Source organism: Equus przewalskii, chromosome 14 (assembly GCF_037783145.1).
Source record: "Equus przewalskii isolate Varuska chromosome 14, EquPr2, whole genome shotgun sequence".
In the NCBI taxonomy this organism is placed as follows: Eukaryota; Metazoa; Chordata; class Mammalia; order Perissodactyla; family Equidae; genus Equus; species Equus przewalskii.
In genome coordinates, this window is record NC_091844.1 from 30,620,578 (window position 1) to 30,639,900 (window position 19,323).

The 19,323-nt window shown below is 48.1% G+C and overlaps 1 long non-coding RNA gene across 1 annotated transcript in view; it reads right to left on the reverse strand.

Moving 5' to 3' along the window:
* The window catches only part of LOC139075727 (uncharacterized), a 56,874-nt gene that overhangs the window by 27,257 nt on the left and 10,294 nt on the right, over window positions 1-19,323 (reverse strand). Inside the window, exon 2 of the long non-coding RNA XR_011526451.1 lies at window positions 14,105-14,283. This is a non-coding gene — a long non-coding RNA (uncharacterized lncRNA). The remainder of the gene's footprint in view (window positions 1-14,104; window positions 14,284-19,323) is intronic.

The following is a 19,323-nucleotide window of genomic DNA, read 5'->3' on the forward strand; positions in this document are numbered from 1 at the left end:
TGTTTTTAAATTCAGTTTGCCATGAACTCATAGAAACTTTTCAACCTGTAAAGTCACGTTCTGCAGTTCTAGGAAGTTTTCTTGTATTGTTTCTTTGGTAATTTCACCTCCTTCCTTAATTTTATTTTTCTCTAGGACTTACATTTTTAGATGCTGCTTCTAGACTGATTATCTAATTTTTCTGTCACTTTCCATTTCTTTGCTATTTTTGTTCTGCTTTTTGGAAACTTTTCTTGACTTTACCATCCAACCCTTCTTTTAATTTTTAAACCAAGTATGGACGTTATATTTGAATTTCCAAGAACTTTCTTTTTTTTCTGCTCCTTTTCAAAAAATAACCTCCAGTTCTCATTTAAAGGAGGTATTATCTTTTTTTATCATTCTGAAAATGTTAATCATAATTTCTGTCTTTTTCTTCGTTATTGTTTCCTCTATGTTCCTTTTCCTCTTTGTTTTGATCTCTGCCTTTCATATTGATGGGAATCCTGAAATATGAAGTAATTCTTAGCTGTCCATTCATATTGAAGTATAAGACACTAAAATTGTGACTGGAAGTGGTGGAAGGTGAAGAGAGAAAGTTGTTGACAGGTAGACTTCACCATAGGGTGATTGAGTGGGACTCACAGTTTCACTGGGAGACTAAATATCAAAACCTGTAGGTCTTTTCTCTTAGGGAAATCTGTCTTCCCAGGAAAGTCTCCTCCAATATCTTGCCTGCATGATATTAACCTGGCTTCCAGTGTTCTGGGCCTTGACGAGGAAGAGAGCTAAGAGCTTCACCCTTCAGGAAACAGGCTTATCTTTAATCCCCTTGTTTTCAGATTGGCTCCTCACTCCTCCCCTAGCTGTGCCTGGTCCTTCCACATCCAGAACCTTTCTGCGTCAACATCAATTAGCAATACAGTCATGTGCTGCATAGGGACATTTCAGTCAACAATGGACTGCATATACGACAGTGGTCCCATAAGATTAGTACTACATAGCCTAGATGTGTAGGGCTATACATCTAGGTTTGTGTAAGTACACTCTATGATGTTCACTCAACAACGAAATCACCTAATGACACATATCCTCGTCGTTAAGTGACACATGACTGCTATTGTGTCTTAGATAAACCTCATTGACTATGATACTGCCACTGCACGAAGCTATCTGGTTCAACATCTCAGAGCATAAACCTTCTGTTTTCTGCCAGCACAGGAAGGGATGATTACCTGGATATATAGGGTAGAGGAATAAATTTGGATGGGGAGGCACTTACTACTTCTCTTCAAAATTTGTGAACAGTCCTCCCGTTTTTTACCCTCATTCTGAACCCCTGCCTTCAGAAGTAACTGGTGCTTCTACTTCCCAGGATTTTCTGGGATTCTGTGGCTAGAAATGTTTTGCTACCTATTGGCTCCTGCCATGTACCCGCACACCCATGCAGGCTTGGGTTTCAGTTTTCTGTGGTCTGCTAAGTCAGGTACCACTTATCCATCCACTTTCTAATTTCCAAATTCTTGACTTCTCTTGTCTGCTACTGTTTCCTCTCCCATTCTCTTTTTCCTTGTGGGTTTATGCCTTTTTTTAAAAAATTCCATTAATGACATTTTAGTGGGGCTTCTGGAAGTAGCCAAGATAAACATGTGTGTTCCATCAGGGATGATTAAGAAGTCTAATGTTCTTTATTGGAGTTTAGGGCCAAAGTAACAGTTAATCATAAAGCATTCTTCCACCTTGCTTTGACTGCCTCCTCTGTGCCTTTTACTGCTGGAGTGGATAACTGGTTGATGGTAGTCCTCATCACAAATTACCATATCTCACCATGACTTCAAATCAAGTGCAACGTAATCATCCCTAACAACACAAACATCATCACCTCTAACATAGCCTTTATCATCACCCTCACCACCACTGTTAGCCTCATCACCACCATTACCCTCATCTTCACTTCATTGGCGCCTCCGTTATCATTGCCACCACTGACCCCACCATCACCTTAGCCACATTCTCCATAATTTCCTTCAGAGTATCCATCACCACTATCACTTCTGCTATCACCACCACTCTCTCCTCCACCACTATCTCATCATCATGAATATCATCAACTCCACTGTCACCACTTTCATAATTTTCACCAAGACTTCCACCATCTCCTCCAGCATTATTACCTCCAGAGAGGTTTTTTTATGCTATATATTAAATATATTCTTCTTCCATATGAGTTGCAATAGCGATTTTCAGTAATATGGAGAAGGAGTGATTTCTACCTTTGAACACATGCAGCATTCTTCTTGTAGAAAAGAGAGAGGTGGAAAAGGACCTACTGGTTTCTCCAGTTCAAGCCACATACATGGAGAGAGGGTAGGGGAAAGAGCACATTCACTGAGCCCTTCTTAGGCAGTAGGCGTCATACTGGACACATTAGGTAGAGTATTTTCTCTGGTAAGAACCATTGCCCCAGTTTTACAAGGAGGAAACTGAGATTCCCAGATGCTAAATAACATACTCAAGGCCACACAATTAATAAGCAGTGGAGCCAAGATTCCAACCCTGTGTGACTTCAAAGTCCATATTCTTTCCATTACACTATGCTGGCAAGAATCTCAGGAGCTTGGTTTCAGCACAATGGGTTATGACTCTGAGCAAAGACAGCCATAGTCATGGTCCCTGATCCCAGGGAGATCTGATCTGACAAGGCAGGAAGAAGCCGTCTCTCAAAAAGACTGTTATCTGATGGAGAAGACTCAACCCCAGCCTCACAGAACCTGTGCTGTGCCTGAAGGCCTCACTCAAGCAACCCTTTACAGTGCCCGAGCCCTGCCACCTCTCCCTGACCTTGGGTTCCCAGAGGGAGGGAGGGAGTGTGGACATCCAGTCCTGGGAATGCCTGGGGTTGGGAGAGCTGAGTTATTTTGGGATTGTTTACATTTGGAATCTTCCTGATCTTTGGTCCCAGAAAAACACCCACATGTTGGAAACTCTTCCGAGTTATTCACTGTTGGGGTTTTTCTTCATGTCCTTCAGCTTTTTCTTCTTGGATGGAAAAAAAATCTGCTAGTGATTAGTCACAACCTGTGAGGCTCAGCTTTTGACAGCCCCACTGAGAAGAGAGAGACAAAGAGGCTCAGAGAGGGGCCCATGGGCAGATGCTTCTGGGAAGGAAATGTGGTTCATGGCATTGACCTCCCGGGGTGAGGGATGGTCCATTTGCCTCTATCTGCCAAGGGACGATCGTTCCCTGGACCATGGCTGTTCCATTCCAAGCCCTCATCCCAACTTCACTGGGGAGCACAGGCATTAGAAGGAGGCCCAGGGGGTCAAGACCTAGGCAGGCAGGCTAAAAAGAGAGGAGAGAGGAGCAGGTGCCAAGTACAAAGGACGCCTGGCCCGTGGGGTCCCTTTGCCCGTGGTCTCCAACCATCCATTTCAGGGTGGAAGTCTAAGCTATGACAATCCCATATCTCTTTGGACAGCCATATGATCTCTGGCAGGTTTTATTACATTTTTGGGCTCCTGGAAATCCCAGGATGTGAGCGGGCCTTCTGCTATTTGTGAGAAGGGTAAGGGTTGGGTGGGGCTGAGCACGGTCCACAGAGGCCAGGACAAAGGGAGATTGTTTGAGCCGAAGAACTCGGGCCTGGAAGTCAGATCTGGATCCAATTTTAAAATCTAAGGATTGTGAAACATGGTCGGGAGGAGGTAATAAAGGGAATTTGGGAAATCTCCCTTGATGTAGGTCTTTTTAAAGAGGTTTCAAGGCAACAAAGGGAAAATCAATTAATACAATAAACAAGAATACAGCAGGATGGCTTCATGTCAGGGGAATGGCAGAGCTGTCCCTAGGGTGTGTGGGACCCCAGGAAAATATGTTTTTTGCCAGGCTCCTGTCTATATAAACAATTTGAGTCATTCAAAATCAGTGTGTCAGCACCATTCTGAAAGCCCAGTCTCGTGTGATCCCAAATAAAAAAAATGCTTCACTAGCCAGGGGAGTAATCCACTCGCCAGACTGCCTGCCTGGAACTGAGCGTGGCCATGAGGCCCCAGGATGACTGCATCGGCATGAGTCTCATTGCTTCTTGGGGCATCCAGTCGACCCCACACACACAGAGTAGAGGGTTGGAGGGTACTCAAAGGAAGAGAAATAGAGACTGAGGGCCACACAGGTCCCAGTCCAAGCTCAGGGTGCCCCTCTCAGATGACACTGCCAGCCCTGGTCAGTCCTAGCCATAGAGGGGACCTAGAAATTTCAAAGTAAGTACTCAAGGCATGAGGACCTTTCCCCAGGTTTAAGGACAGCACTGGGACTGAGAGCAGGAAGCCCTCAGCAGAGCATGTCATGCCTCTACAGTAGGGGTGCTGAAAGGCAGGCCGAAACACCTGGTTTTTAGTCCTGACTCTGTCTTTGACTGGCTGTGTGACTTCAGGCCACGCTCTACTCCTCCCTAGGCCTCAGGTTCCTCATCCATAAACCGGTGATGGCCATGTCCACTCTGTAGAGCTGTTGTGAAGGTTAATAGTCCAGTGTTCTGGTCCTGCGTCTTTCGCAAAGGGTGGACTTGCCACGTGGGCGATATGGTCCAGGTCTAGAATCTCGGCCCTGACTTCCAGAGTCTCCAGGAGGATGCTAAACTGACCGACACTACTTCTCCTTGCCCCCACTGCTAGCCCTGGGGCTAGAGCTCTGCTTGTCTTGAGAAGAGGGGTCACTAAGCCAGGCCCCCTAGGGGAGGGCAGAAGGCCAAGGTAAAGGCATGTTATCCAAACAGGCAGTCGAGGCCAGCACGGTTCAAGCTGCAGGTCTGACAGGTAGAGGAAGAAGGCCCAGACTGGGTCACCCAAGCGAGGTTCTTGAGGATGTTACACCAGCGGAAACACTGCCAGCTTGGACTGAAGGGGATGGAGGATGAAATAAGAGAAGGCCATATGACAGTGAAAGCAAAGATTGGAGTGATGCTGCCACGAACCAAGGAGTGCAGACAGCATTCTTGCTGGAAAAGGTGAGGAAATGGATTCTCCCCTATGGGGGCTACAGGGCCAGGGGCTGAGGAAGTCTTTGGGCTGGGAGCCATCCTGGTCTGCTCGTAGGGAAAAGAAGTGGCAGCCGAGCCCTCAGAGAAAAACATTCAAGCCTCCATCTTGATCCAGTCCTATGTGTGACGGAATCCTGGTGGCTGCCTAATACAAGTCCAGATTCCTGCCCCCAAACCCGCCCCATGAGCCAGCTGAGGAGTCTCCAGGGTCTGAAGGCCAGGTGTGGAGTGGGGATCAGCACTGGAATAAGCTAAGCATGCCCTCTATCTCGGACTCCCTCTTTCTCTCCCGACTACCCAACCTGCAATACTACACTTAGGGGCCTCTCAGAAAATACCACTGACAGCACCTGCTGTTGCCTGTGGAGCTGGACTGAGGTCCCCTAGGACCCCCGGCACAATCAAACCAAGCTAGAAGCCCTTGACAATGACCCAACAAGGGCTCCCCAAGAGCCCATCATGAAGACACTCCATGCTCTTGCCATCCCCAGAGCTCTATCCTGCCAGGTGGCCACCCTGGCCATCTGCCTGCTCTTCTCACACTATGGAGCCTCCGAATCCTCAGCCTGGGAGACAGCCCCTCCCCTACCCCCACCTCCATTTGGGAGCACCTCACTCCTCCATCTACGGCTACTTTTTTTTAACAAAAATGTAGTCTGTCAAAGGATGTTTTCTTCTTACTTGCAAATTTAAATGAAAAATCTTACCAAGATAGAAAAATCAATTCCATTTAATTACAGTGCACATTTAATGCACCAAAATTATTAGAAAGAAAAGACTCTCAGGTCCATCGATGGCCCCAGAGTGAGGGTGTGAAGCCACAGGTGCAATGCCACACCTAGCAATGCAGCCCCACCCTAGTGACAGAATATGGCACGGGTATTGGCCCCACCCAAAGACAAGAAAGAGCTAAGTGACTGCTGGGTCCAGAGAGCTGGAATGGAGGCAGAAGCGGTCTCCATAATTGTGTCCCAGATGTCATCCAGGCCTAAGATTTGCCAAAGTGGAGGAAGGATGGGAAAGACCCCTAAGAAAGCAGGATAGGTGAAAGGATCTACACCCGAGGGGAAGATTGAGGCCCAAAGTATTGGGATTATGGCCACAGGACTGGTGGCCTTGGCCTAGTTTGGTGACATCAGGAGGCTGGCACCACTCGGGTCAACCAACACCCTTCTGCTCAGGACATCATGATCATTTATCATAACAATATCCTTTTAGGTCACTTTTGTAACTAACTCCCCTAGGGAAGGAGGTTGTGCATTATTTCTGCCATTTTACAGATGAAGAAGCTAAGGAGAAGTGATGACACTTACGTCCTTCCCTAGCTGACACCCTTCTTCATAGGCAGGAGCCTGAGGAGGACCTCAGGGGAGCAGTATGGAGCCCCAGGAGCCAGTCCCAGCCCTGCATTTGGGTGGAGCCCCATCCTTGCCCCTCACCGCCCCCTGGTGAGTGGAAGCCAAAGTAGCCTGAGCTGGTCATAGAACATGGCTCTCAACAGGACAGGAGAGGCCACTGGTCACCAGGAAGTAGCCCAACCTTCTTGACCTGGCACACTCACCCCTACTCACCAGCCAAAACTCCTAGGCCAGGGCTTCTGGCCTGGACTTACTCTCCAGAAGAACTGACACCTTGGAAACCAGCCCTCACTCTGGCAGAGAAAGATTCAGCCTCATCTCAAGCACTTGTGCCCAAACGTGCCCACTCCATTCTGCTTAGGCCACTTTGTGCTGGAATCAAGCCTGGGCCCAGCCTCCACTGACACACTGGGAGCTTCTTGCTTATTTTCTTCATTTTAATACCCTGCTCTCTCCCTCCCTCAAAAAACTTGTGTTTGGTGGTTGATACTTTCTCCTCCCAGATACCCATCTGTCTGACTTGAATTTTCCTCCAAAGACCAACAGAGATCCACCATGTATTTGCCATTCAGTGAATGGGTCTGAGTCTCCCCATTTCCCAGATAGAGAAAGCAAGACTCAGAGAGGTTGGGTGACTTGCCTGTCAGGATGTACTCAGTCCTGGACCACTGGCCTCCCAGCCTGGGGTCCTTTTCCCCAGACAACCTTGCTGTGGCCTCCCCAAGTAAGATCCAGGAGCTGGTACAGGAACTGGGACAAAGAGGAGGAGGACACTGGGGCCCAGGCCTTGACCCCAAGTTCCTATTTATAATCCTTGTTCCGGAGACGGCCACTTAAACACACATTCCTGATAACTGAATAATCTTTGGCACCAAGCAAAAAATAGCCTGTGGCCCAGACCACAATTGCACAGCTGGAGCAGGGTGAGCAGGGGCAACGTGGGGCTCGATGGTGCAGAACAGGCTGCTGAGGGGGGAGAGGGGTGGCAGACAGGGCCGGGGTTGGGACAAGTGAGTGGAACGGCAAATATAGCCAGTTAAATATAGCCTTGCCGGCCTGGACACAGTGCCAGCCTCCTCTGCAGGGAGCGTTTCCCAAATCGGCTTGGATCTCCTTTTCCCAAAGGAAGTGAGAGCCAGAGTCTGGAGGGGAGGAGCTGGAGGGACCTTGATGGCAATGGAGCCCAAGGCTCTGGAGAAGTCTGCAAACACACTGGGGACCAAGAGTGGCAGCTCTGCTGGCATCTTCTGGAAGTGCTAGTCTGATGGGGGAGGTGTAGCTGTGCTCTGAGGCAGATAGTAGAGGGTATCTCATTCCCCAAGCCAGCTGTTCCCGGCCCCATGCAACTTCCAATTCCAGGAGGACTGATGCTGAGGCCTCTTCTCCAAGAAGGCTCAGACCAGGACAGAAATGGATGTGAGAGACATGGAAAGTTCTGGAGTCCAGAGCCCTGAGGGATCTCTGAAGCAAGTGGGGCCTACCCAGGTGGGGGGCCTCAGAGAAAGCAGCCATGGCTCCTTCTTTTCTCAGGGCCCATCTAGAGCAGGATGCTCCAGGCCCCAGCAGGCCCTGGAGTCATCAGGGTCTCATGCAGAAATGAAGAGAACATCCCTGTCCCCACTACTGTGCTGTGGGTCCCAAAGCACCACTACCTCCGCCCGCAAATCCCACAATGTCCAGCAGTTTCACTCTCTGAAGGGTGTGATGCACACTCAGCATACTTTGCTTGCCCTCCCTTCAGCCTCCTTCCAGTTTGGGGGAATCCCCCTCCGGTGGGTCTTGTGGCAAGCAACATCCCACTCCTACTTCAGAAGGTGAGGGGTGCCAAATCCTCCCCTCACTGTCCCTGACAGTCAGGCACAGGGACTCTGCTATAGCTCAGTCAGGACCCTGCTGAAAGGAACCCCCCAGCCTTCCAAGGCTGTGGCTGTCAGGAGTTCTGCGATGGGGTGAGTGAAGGGGCTGGGCCATGCAGGCCTGGCACAGTCAACCCCGGGGTCCCTTCATTCCAGGAAGATGCTCCAAGAGCCCACCATCTGCCAGATGGTATGCTAGTTACTGTGGGTACCAGAGGGAATGAGACTCAGAAGCTGCCCCAGCAGCTGCTCACAATCAGGTGTGCTGAGAGAGAGGTTGCAGGCCAGCAGGAAGCCTTGCCAATGGGGTACAGGGAAGGGCTGAGGCCTGGGAGGCAGAGTGGATGAGGAATTCCACGCAAGAACTCTGTGTATAAACAGCCAGGGTGAAAGGGGGGGAGGCTGTTTGAAGATGCGGAAGAAGGTCAGTGTGGCTGGTACTCAGAAGGAGAAAGGGAGAGACAGGAGATGCAGGACGAGGTTAGAGAAGGGAGTGGGAGCCAGAGCATGCCTCAGATTCCAAGTTAAGGGGATTCTTCCTGAGGCCAATAGGGAGCCATTGAAGAGTTTTAAGCAGGGGATAACCTGATCTATTCATATGTGAAAAGGATCCTTTGGCCACAGCCTGGAGAGCGGATGGCAGGGGGCCTAGACAGGATGTGGGCAGACCAGTTAGGAGGCACTTGCAGGTGACCAATGGTAGTAGCCTGAACTCAGGTGATAGAAAGAGGAGGTAGACAGAGGTGGGCAGTCCTGAGACATATTTAGGAAATAGAAACCACAAGACATAGCGAATATTTGGATGTGGGAAGGAGAGACAGAGAGAAGCAAAACATTTGTTTATTTGTTCATTCATTCATCAGCTATATAATGAGAGTCTAACACACGTGAAGTTCCTTGCTAAGTACTGGGGATACAGTAGTGAGCAAGACCACAAGGTCTCTGCTCTCAGGGGTTACATTCTGGTGGCTTAGGGGCAAAGTGAAACAAACATGTAACAAATACAGGATCATTTTAGGTAGTAATGAATGCTGTGAAGGTGATAAGCAAGGTAAACAACACAGAGTGGTTTGGGAAAGGGCCTGCCTTAGATAGGGTGTCCTTTGAAGTCATTTCCAGAGAACAGAATCAAAATGCAAAGGGTCAGAGCAGGGAAGAGCTTGCAGTCTTTGAGGAACAGAAGGAAGACCAGTGTGACTGGGCTGTAGTGAGTGAGAAGAAAATTGGAGAAAATGAGACAGGATTAGGTGGCAGCCAGATCTTGTAGGCCACAGGAAGGCATTCCGGTTTTATTCTAGGTGAAATGAGGAGTCACCAGAGGGTTTTTAAGCAGGGGAGGGACATGATCTGATTTACGCTTTTTTAAAAGACCATTTTAGCTGCTTTCTGAAAAAGGGATGATGGCTGTATCTGTTTGCTAGGGCTGCTGTAACAAAATACCACAAACTGAGCGGTTTAAACAACGGACATCTATTGCCTCACAATTCTGGCAGCTGGAAGTCCAAGATCGAGGTGTTGGGAGGGTTGGTTCCTTCCGAGGCTGTGACAGAGAATCTGTTCCAGGCCTCTCCCCCGCTTCTAGTGGTTTGCTGGCAATCGTTGGCTTTCCTTGGTTTGTAGAGGTACCGGCCCAAACCCTGCCTTCATCTTCACATGGCAGTCTTCCTTTGTGTGTGTCATTGCCCACCTTCCCCTTTTTATAAGGACACAAGTCGTACTGGATTAGGGCCCATCCCACCCTAATGACCTCTTCTTAACCTAATTAATTACATCTGCAAAGACCCTACTTCCAAATAAGTTCACATTCTGAGGTACTAGGGAAAGAACTTCAACATATAAATTTTGAGGTGGGGACACTATTCAACTCATAGCAACGGCCATTCACTTCTGTGCTTGGTTAAGTAAAATTTTATACTAGAGATCTTAGATAGCTACACCATTGAGTGTCCAGTGAAGAACTAGTGGATGACGATGCTCTTTATTGAGGTGGTGACACTGAGGAGGAGCAAGTGTGGGAGGAAATGATGAGTTCAGCTTTGAACGTGATAATCTTGAGGTGTCAGCAAAAGATGCAAGAGGAGTAGCTAGCAGGCAACTGGACATACGCTGTGGAGGACAGGAGAAGGGTCCAGGCTAGGGATGTTGATTTGGGAACCCTGAGCATCCCAGGCAGTAATTAAAGTCAGGGAAATAGGTGAACTCATTGGGAAACATGTAGAGGAAAAGGAAAACCAACCTAGGAGCTGTGCCCTAAGGCCTGGACCAAGAAGAGTCCAAAGTAGATGGAGAAGAGGCAGCAAAGACAGGTAGAAAATTGAGAAATAGTGATGCCATGTGAGCCAGGGGAAGGTGGTTTCAAAAAGGAGCAAATTGACTTCTACTTTTGGTACTGGTGGACTAAGCTATTTGGATCAATCCTCCTACTGAAGACAACTGAAAGTGATGAGGGGTTTCTTTTAAAAACATAATCTTAAGAGCGTAGAAGAGCTTATGAGAAAGTTGGGATTTCCTGGAAAGGTAAGGGAACACCCCAATCCTGAAGGCATTTGCCAATCTGTAAGAAAAAGCTTCAAAGCCCAGCTGTGATTTTTCATACCTCTCATGAAGAAGGAGAAAGATGGGAAAGCCCAGGGCCTTCCCAGGGTCGATAGAGCACCCCCACATTAAGCTGGAATTCTGAAGTACTGAATCCTTTGGGTAAGGGTGAACTGAAAGTAAAATGACCACTCACTTTCTCCTCCCCTGCCCCCCACTTGCCCCCCGTTCAAGTGTACACATGCACACACACATGCGCACACGCGCGCGCGCGCACACACACACACACACACACGTGCCTCCCAGGATTACGCAGAGGGTTGACGATGCAGAACAGATCTGGGGAGAAGAGATAGAATAGGAGGGAAGGAGGAAGGGAAGGAAGGAGGAAGGGAAAAGAAAGAGTGGACGAAAAAGCCATCACTAAGAAGTCATAAAACAAAGCCAGACCCTCCACTGGAATCAACAACCAAACTTGTATCACTGGGAGAGTTCAAGGAATTTCAAGCTGTGAAATTTTGTGTAATTGGCATCATACGTGTAGTCTGATTTTTTTTCACTAATATATTAGTTAAAAGCTAACACTTTTAATCCAATTAAATGTGTTTACAGAAGATATCAAAAACCTGAGGATGTACCTACCAAACAAAAGCTGAAGTAGCTGTGTTAATTTCAGATGAAATGAACTTTGAGGCATTGCTAAAGATAAGGTGATCCACTCACAATCATGAAAGATTTAGTTCATCAGAAAGGTATGACAAGTTTAAACTGTATGCACCTAATAACATAGCCTCGAAAGTGTGTAATGTAAAAATGATCAGAACTTGAAAAAAATTGACAAATCCACAATCACATTGGGAGACTTTAACACATTCTGTTAGTAACTGATACACCAAAAAGAAAAAAATCAGTAAGGATACAGAAATTTTGAAAAACAGGATTAACAAACTTTACCTAATGGACATATATAGAAAACAGCACTCAACAACTGCAAAAGATACATTTTTTCTTCAAACATACTTGGGTTCCAAAGAAAATCTCAACAAATATAAAAGAATGAAATCATAAAGAACACATTCTCTCATCCCAATGCAATTAAATGAGAAATTTGGGACAAAAAAAATAATGGAAAAATCCCCTTATGTTTGGAAATTAAAAAACACATTTATATATAACCCAAGTGTCAAAAAATAAATCATAAGGAAACTAGAAAATATTTTTGTGTCCAATAATGAAAATATAATATATGAAAGTTTGCTATTCAGTCAAAGCATAAAGATGAAAATTTACTCCCTTGATGTATTAGAAAAGGAAAGAGCTGAAAAACAACGAGCTCAGCATTGATTCCAATAGTGAGAAGAACACCAAAATAAACCCAAATATAATAAAAGGAAATATTACAAATAAGAAAATGATGAAATAGAAAACAGACATATAATAGAGAGGTTCAACAAAGCCAAAAATGGAGTCTTTGAAAGGACTAATAAAATCAACAAACCACTAGGGAATGAACAAGGGAAAAAGAGAGAGAGAAGGAAGGAGAGAAGACATGAATAACCAGTATCAGGGTGAGAAAGCCTTGCAGATGCAGTAAAGACTTAGAAAGATAAGAGAATGTTATAAAAAAAACTTTTACGCAAATAAAGTTGTATACTACTGAGAGGTCAAGTAAAATGAGAACTAAAATGACCTGTGGGGGCACCAACCATGGCGCCAGCCAGCTGACAGTCTGCCCTCCCTGCCAGATGTCCTCCCCACCCCAGCAAGGCCTCAGGGCCTCTGCCTTTCCAGGTGGAGCCTTTTGCCTTTCTAGCTGAGGGGCTGAAGGTCTCAGTGTATCTCAGACACAGACTCACATTAACTCAACTCAAACAAGCCAGAGCACAAACCAGATGCCAGTTTGTTCCTCTGTAGCAGGGACTGTCCCTTCTTAGTGCCTAGAGTGCACTCTCCACTCCAGGGCACCCTTTCCCAGGGTCAAGGTGGGGAACAGAATAGCAGGAGCCAGCCTGCCCAAGTTCAAATCCTAGCCCTACATTTTAAATTAAACTCTCTAAACTTAAATCCCCTCACTTACAAATTTGGGATAATAACAGATTATTGTGAAGATTTAATGAGTTAATATGCGTAAAGAGCTTAAAGCAACACCTGGCACACACTAAGCGCCCAATTAACGTTACTCCTAACAGCCGCTGCTACCTGAGAAGATGGATTCTTACTCAGAAGATTGCTTCATGAATGTGGGACTAGGAAAGGGATGTGGAACCGTTTGAAGGGAAATACTTTGCTCTGGGGAAGCCTAATAAAATATCCCAACTCCACGAGAGAGACCCCTCCCCATTTCCTGAGCCTCTCTTCCCTGAACACGGCTGGAAAGCAACAAACAGCTCTTGTTTCTTGAATCTTTTTAATCCTAATCTCACTATTCCAGTCCACCTGACCTCTTGTAAATGAGCTAAGCATCAATGAGCTAAGTTCACAGTTACTGTAGCTCTGAACTCAAAGGAGTTTCTTAGTGCCCTGGACCTCAATTTCACCTAAATTCCACAAACTCATCTACACAGCTGGGTTAATGTTCTGGTTATCTGTTGCTACGTAACAGACCACCTCAATCTTGATGGCTTCAAATAGGGATTGGCAGGGGGCCAGCCCTGTAGCCTAGAGGTTAAGTTCAGCACATACACTCTGCTTCGGTGGCCCGAGTTCACTTCCCAAGCACAGACCTGCACCACTCATGGACAGCCATGCTGTGGCAGCAACCCATATACAAAGTAGAGGAAGACTGGCAACAGATGTTAGCTCGGGCTGAGTCTTCCATAGGAAAGAAAAAACAGGGGTCAAACTATGTTTGAAAAAAAGTGGGCAAACTATGGCCCACTTTGTGTTTTTGGACAGCCCACAAGCTTATAATAGGTTCTTATGTTTTTAAAGAGTTGGGAAAATAGCAGAAGAAGAATACTATTTCATGACATATGAAAATTACATGAAATTCAAATTTCAGTGTACATAAAGTTTTATTGACACACAGCCACACCCATTCATTTACATGTTGCCTGTGGCTGCTTTTGCAGAACAGGTCTAACAGAGTAGAATAGTTGCAGTGGAGACCTAACAGCCCACGAAGCGTAAAATATTTACTACCTTGTCCTTTAGAGAAGAAGTTTGCCAACCCCCAGGTTAAAACATCAACTGTCATTGATTTTGCTCACGAATCTGCAATTTGAGCAGCGCTCAGTGGGGACAGGTCATCTTTGCTCCTTCCCCCTAAAAGGGGTGGCTTGAGTCTGGAGTGACTCACCCTTGGGGATAGGAACTGTCTGAAGTCCTGCTCACTCACCTGTCTGGCGGTTGGTGGTGGCTGTCGGCTGGCACCTCAGTCGCAACTGTTGGTCGGGTTACCTACGTGTGACCTCTCCATGTGGCTGCTTGGCTTCCTCCCAGCATGGTGGCTGAGTTCCAAAAGCAAATATCCCAAAAGACAGGAAGTGGAAGCTGACAGTTTCTTAACACCTGGTCCTAGAAAATGGCACAATGTCACTTCCACCATATTTTATTGGCCAAACTGTCACAGAGCCCAGATTCAAGGGGAGTGGACACAGACCCTACCTCTCATTGAAAAAAGTGTTAAAGAATTTGGTGGCCACGTTCTAAACCCACCACAGTTGTTGTGAGGATTTGGGGGTCCATAGCAAAGACTCAATAAAGAGTAGCTGTTATTATTACTGTTAATCAGCATCAGCATCACCATCATTTCTGATTATGCTTTAAGGAAGCCTGTGTTCATGGGAGCCTAGGAGGCATCCTGTCTCCTCCTCCTCTGAATCTGTAATTCAGATTACAACTGGTCTGGAGTAGAATGCAGACATCCCTAGTTTTTAGAAGCTCTTTGGGTGATTCCAATGTGCAGCCCGGGTTGAAGACCTTGGAGCACGGGAGCAATTCTAGCGTTTGCTGTCAGCCCACATACAGTAAATGGACATATTTCTCTAGCCCTCTATGGGAAGACTTAAGGACAAGAATCTGGTTCACCCCTGAATTCCCTGCAGAGCCGAGGCCAGAGCCTGGAGTATAGCAGGGGCTCAAGTGATTGCCAGTGGGGTGACAGGCATCTGAGGGTCCCAGGATCCCAGCCCTCTAGTCGGGCCACCCTATTCCCTGCAAGCTTGTTCTGACACTGGGCTTGGGTTGGCTGAGAGCAGAGGCGCCTGGTCTTTTCCCAGCCTTCTAAGCCCCTTCCTTCCCCTGCTTCTCCTTCCAGAATGGGCAGTTTCTGGGTCAACACATTAAAAAAGGCATGAGCTCAGGGCAGAGAAATTGTCCAATTGCCCCTTTCCTTAGGCAGAGGAGCAGCGTGGAACGGGATTACTGGTTGCTTTAAGGGATGAGGAATGGATCTGGGTGGGATAAGGGTTGTCACCAGCTACGCTGAAGGCCCACACACAGCTTGTGCCAGCCGTGTCACATCTGAAGAGCCCTTGCCCTGGGCCACATTCCACACCAAAGCCTGGCCTCCAGATGCCAAGCTTCAGAGTCAGGGCCACCATCTGCCATGGTTCCCATAAGGCCCCCCAGACTGAAGCCATGTGCAGGAGTCCTGTCAGTGGGGAGCTGGGGCCTTCCAGTCGTGGGCACATGGCCCAGCAGATCTGTTGCCCCCACCCCAGACCTCGCCAAGTTTGGAACTCAGAGCTACTCACGTCCAGACATTGTGTGTGTCTCCGTTGGAAGAGGGGCCAGGCAACCTTTCATCAGCTGGGGCTTGGTGAGGTCGCAGGCCTCACTGCAAGTCTCATCCACATCAGTTACATTGAGGATAAACTGCTTCCCAGCCTCACTCAGCCCTGAGCAAGGTCACATCAACGTGACCTCAGACTGACCACAACCGTGGCCACAGACCGACCCCGACACTGACTCGGACTGATTCCAGCCCTAGCCAAGACCAACCTCTGACACTGGCCACAAAACTGATCTTGTCCAAAGACTAACCCTGACCCTGGCTGCAAAACTGACCCTGACCCTGACCACAGACTGACTTCTGACCTCTGAATAGGGTTAGTGGACTGCACCACACCACAGCCTCACAGGCCCACAGGTGCACCAGTCTGGCCACACTTGAGGGACAGCCATGTGGGCCAGGAAGAGGAGCGTCTGTCCTGTGCAAACCCAGGGCTGCCTGCAGCAAGCAGGTCCTCAGTGACTGCCCCCTGGCAAGAGGGCTCAGAAGCACCTTCTGGAACACCTGAAAGGGCCAAGCAGTTGCCAAGCACAGCACCTTGCTTGGCTTCTGGACCCTTGCTCTGGAGTCCCCCATCAGGCAGGCCTTCTCCTTTTTGCTTACTCTAATCCTGCCACATCCAGTCCCATTTGCCTAAGAAGGCCAGTCTGACTGCTCCATTTAGGTTTTCAAAGATCTTTGACCCACGTCATCCTGACAGGATATGTCCTCTAAGAGGGTCATTGGGGAGCTTCTCTCCCTAACCTTCAAACCCAAAAATAGACACCGCCCCCCCCCCCACCTTGCTTCCCCTAACAAAATTCAGGGGACACCAGTCTGGAATTGTTTAAATAAATTTTTCTATCTTCTTGCATACATCATTGCTGGGGAGAAGTCTGGTGTCAATTTGATTTGGGTTTCATTTTGTAGGTAATCTGTTCTCTGTCTTCTAATGAATCAGGAGGAGAGAGGGTCTGGGGCAGAAGGGGCAAGGAGAAGCTCATCCCTTGGGACATTGGGGGTGTGGACAATGGGGCAGGAGCCTGGTTGAGGGGCCTTGGTCATGCTATCTCCCCATTCTATCTGCTGCACCTATGCTCTAAGCACCACTTATTCTTCTCCAGTATTCTTGAGTCTCGAGACCCTGAAAACCAGGGTGCTCTCCATACACACAGCCCCTATTCTTAGAGTTCTAGACCTCCCCTCTTTCATGGCAGGGGCCCATTCCCCATTCCTGCATGGCTGGCCAGGGGCATGCACATGTGAGTACCTGCTATGCAGGGTGTGTGTATTATGTACCTGCATGTGTGTCTGAACGTGCATGTGTTTGTATGTGTGCTTGTGTATGTGTGTACACACACATGGATATAGATGAGGGAGTGTGTGTGAGGTGTCTAGAAGTGAGTGTGTGTGTGTTTGGTATGCACATGGGTGTGCATGTGTTACGTGGGTACTGTGAATGGGTTACATATAAGGAGTGTCGACATGTGGGCATTTGTGTATGTGTGCGTGTGTTCTTCCATCCCTGACTAGCAGTGTGCTCCTTAGGGGAGGCAGCCTGCGGTGTCCCCTCACCTGTATTTCCTGCACAGTCCTTGGACTGGATGTGGCAGGTTCAGATTCCCAGCAAAGCTTAAGGCTTGGATCCAGTAGGACAAGATGCAAAGCCTTCTAAGTCTGTGGCCAGTAGCCTTGACAGAGCCAGAAACTTGTCAGCAGTCAGGGTCCATGAATGGCCTGGAGGAACAAGGATACCAGGAGACTTTGGGGTGGCCTTGTGCCTCAAAGTTGTTACTCAACCACCAAGGCCAAGTTCATAGGGCAATTACTGGAGCACACACCATGCACAGCTAATGCTGTCCTTCTATCCCAAGATCCTGCCCCTAGGCTGCAAGCCCTTCAGCATGCAAAGCACTAGTTCCTGCTTCCCCATCCCACTGCTCAGCCCCAGGCCCTCTTGTTCCACTCCACTCACCATACACACCCTTGCAGAGAACAAAAAGTGGGAGCCTGAGTGTCTTCCACCCCTAGGAAGTTCATGTTTTCCACAGCTGGGATTCTGAGCATGCCAGAGCAGGAAAACCAGGAAGTACCCTGAGAAAAGATCCTGCCCTCCTGGGTAAGACTTCAACTTCCGTCTCAGCCCTGCCCACCCTTGCAGCGAAATCTAAGGCTTCAGAAACTTCCCTGGGTTCTGCTGCACCCTACAGCTGGGAGAGATTGTTACAGAGTGAACCGACTCCCTCTAACTGGCTCTCAGGGCCTGTGAGGAGTCTAGGATTCCAGCACACAGACTCACATGCTGATCCACAATACCCTTCCTGCCAGATAGAGGGAGAATCAGAAAGTGAGGCATCCTGGGAAGGCCACGAGGCATCCTGGGAGGCTGTGAGGCATCCTGGGAAGGCCACGAGGCATCCTGGGAGGCTGTGAGGCATCCTGGGAAAGACATGAGGCATCCTGGGAGGACATGAGGCATCCTGGGAAGGATATGAGGCATGCTGGGAGGCCATGAAGCATCCTGGGAGAAGTTTGTGATTTGGGTGAAGTCCCAGCTGAATTTCTTATTAGCTTAATGAACTTTGGCAAAGTTTTCTTTAGTTTATTTTACTTATATAAGATAATAACATGATTTAAAATCCAAACTAGACCACTCTTAAGAGTGAAAGGGGACCCTATTAGTAATTATACCCAGACAACAGGTATGGACCCCAACCATTCCAGGCAAACAGGGACATGTGATCACCCTATGTCATCTACAGTAGTGATGATGATGATGAAGGACTTCCAAAAGGGAAGGGCCCCTGATAGAGTTCCAGACGTTCCATTTTGGCCTTGAGCCAGGGGCTGAGGGTAAAGGGAGGGAGAAGGGGCCACAGGCAGTCCCTCCCCTTCCAGCCCCTCTGCCCCCAGCCTCCTGCCCTCTGCCAGCCCTGCTCCCCTCCACATGCCCAGACTCTCTGACTCTACAGCAGCGCTGATGCCTTTAGCAGTCGCCCGGGTTTATCTCCAGGGGAGTGCTAGGTTCAAAGATCAGGTAAATTTTCTGGCAGACGTGGGGCTGGTGGCCGACTGCCAGAGGTAGGAATGACCCTGCAAGCTAAGGGTCAGCTGGGTTATTTTGACTCCTCAGCATGGGGTGAGGAGGCCTCGGGAAAGAGAAATCTACAGTATGGAGGGAGAGAGACTCCCACCTCTGATGAGCTGGACTTGGCTTTGCCTTCCAGCTTGGAACAGGAGGGGCAGAAGGAGGAACCAGGGCAAGGAGCTGGAAAAAGAACGGGGAGAAGGAGCTGGGAAAAAATAAACCTGGAAAGGAACCTATTTTAGAAGTCATTCTTTTTGGTTCCAGCTCTCCCCCACCACACCCCAAAACCTAGGCATTGGGCCACAGGGTGTGGTGACAAGGTGTGTGTGGTCAGTGACTGGAAACCTTTAGGCATCCAGGGCAGCTGGGGAAAGGCCAGGTGGGGAGGAGGTGGGCAGGGCATGGCAGAGGTCACCACAGCCAGTCCCCTATTTTGCCACCCTTAAGTGCCCCTAGATAGTGACGCACATTGTATGTAGCAACGCAGAAGACACAAAGTTTCCCCCCGAAACACTTGCCCTTGTCAACTCAAGGCATCCTATATGTTCAATTCTACTCTTTTATTTTTTAAATGCTGATTGCAGCTCATGGCATTGTTTTCACAATTCACTATGGGTTATAGCCTGTGGTTCTGAAAATCACTGCTCCAGACTAATTTTCCAAAACCTTAATGAGCCTGCCTATAAATCACCTGGGAGCTTGCTAAATGCAGATTCCAGTTCATTAAGTCTGCCATGGGACCTGAGACTCTGCA